Source organism: Lampris incognitus, chromosome 2, assembly GCF_029633865.1.
Source record: "Lampris incognitus isolate fLamInc1 chromosome 2, fLamInc1.hap2, whole genome shotgun sequence".
NCBI classification, from domain to species: Eukaryota; Metazoa; Chordata; class Actinopteri; order Lampriformes; family Lampridae; genus Lampris; species Lampris incognitus.
Window position 1 is genome coordinate 134,626,912 of NC_079212.1, and position 1,294 is coordinate 134,628,205.

General features: G+C 49.5%; 1 protein-coding gene across 1 annotated transcript in view; it reads right to left on the minus strand.

The window, feature by feature from the left end:
• Nucleotides 1-1,294, minus strand: part of pcsk1 (proprotein convertase subtilisin/kexin type 1) — a 30,162-nt gene that overhangs the window by 22,025 nt on the left and 6,843 nt on the right. The gene's annotated exons all lie outside the window — the stretch shown is intronic.

Below are 1,294 nucleotides of genomic sequence, written 5' to 3' on the forward strand. Positions count from 1 at the left end.
AATGACTTAATGCTTCCCATCTGGCCACATCAGCTGCTAATGGGCCCCCCCTGCACATCTCCGACACGTCAGGCCAGTGGATGGTTTCACGCGATGGGATTTAGCCGTCTAAGACTGTTTCATCACAACACTGCAACGTGACATCGGGGGACTCCACGTCTGCCCTTCTACTGAAAGCCGAACTTTCTGACGACAAGACCACCGGTGCAGCGACTCACGACATACACGGCATCTTCAGTAACTGAATAGCGAACTCCTGATAATGGAGGTCGAATCCATTCAGCGCCATTCATACCCAAACATCCTCTCTCCAAATAATAAAACTGTAGGTTTCGCGTCACATTCTCCAGGGTCCGTGACAACAGACCCTTTGCACACATGACCGGGGGGGGGGGGGGGGGGTAGGGGGGGGGCAAACTGACTCAGACCCAGACCGGCGAACCTGGAGCATTAAGCATCAGCCATAGAAACGGGCATATGCCCTGCTCCAGATGTTACACCAAAACCATGGGAGGGTCATAAATCACCCGTTTCATTTTAAAGGATTTTTAACCGGACGACGCAACAATCTGAGCAAAGGCGTCCTCCCACAGTACGCGGAGCTGAGGCCTGAAAGCTGGGTTTGATTCATACCCACGAATATGATAACACACGTTACATAGAAGACTGCACCATCTGACATGATCCTCGCCAGTGTGGTTAATGATTGGCCACTGTTGTTAGGAGCTGCAGGCTCATCTGAACTAACGAACGGGCTCTACAGTTTGGAGTAGACCCTGTGTGTTTGTATATTAGACAAGAGACAAGGTGCCTGACAACATCGGCCCATCGGAAAAATGCCCCCCCAAAAGATAAGGGGGATAAGAGACAGGAAATGAAAACACAACCGACCTCCGGTTATGAGTTATCAGATATGTGTAAACAGTGAGCCGCGCGCTTGATCAAATTTCCTCTATGTGCCAGCGTGATGGGTTATGGTGGAAGATATTGGCCTTATCTGGTAAGGAAAAAAAACACAGCAAATACTATAAGCCCCTTCTCCAAGAGGAGATTCACGTGTCGGTATACTGAAAGACAAAAAAAAACTTTCCTCGCTATTGGGTGCGCGTGCGCTCCCCCCCTTTATTCTTTGGGGTGAATGTTAAAATGACGCACCCCACTTCGCTTCAGCGGTCCTGCATCGTACAAACTCCGCCACTCATTCTTTGGTGTGAGATAACACAACACAGAAAGAGTCGCACACGCCGATTCTGGTTTTTGTGTGTGTGTGTGTGTGTGTGTGTGTATTTGATCC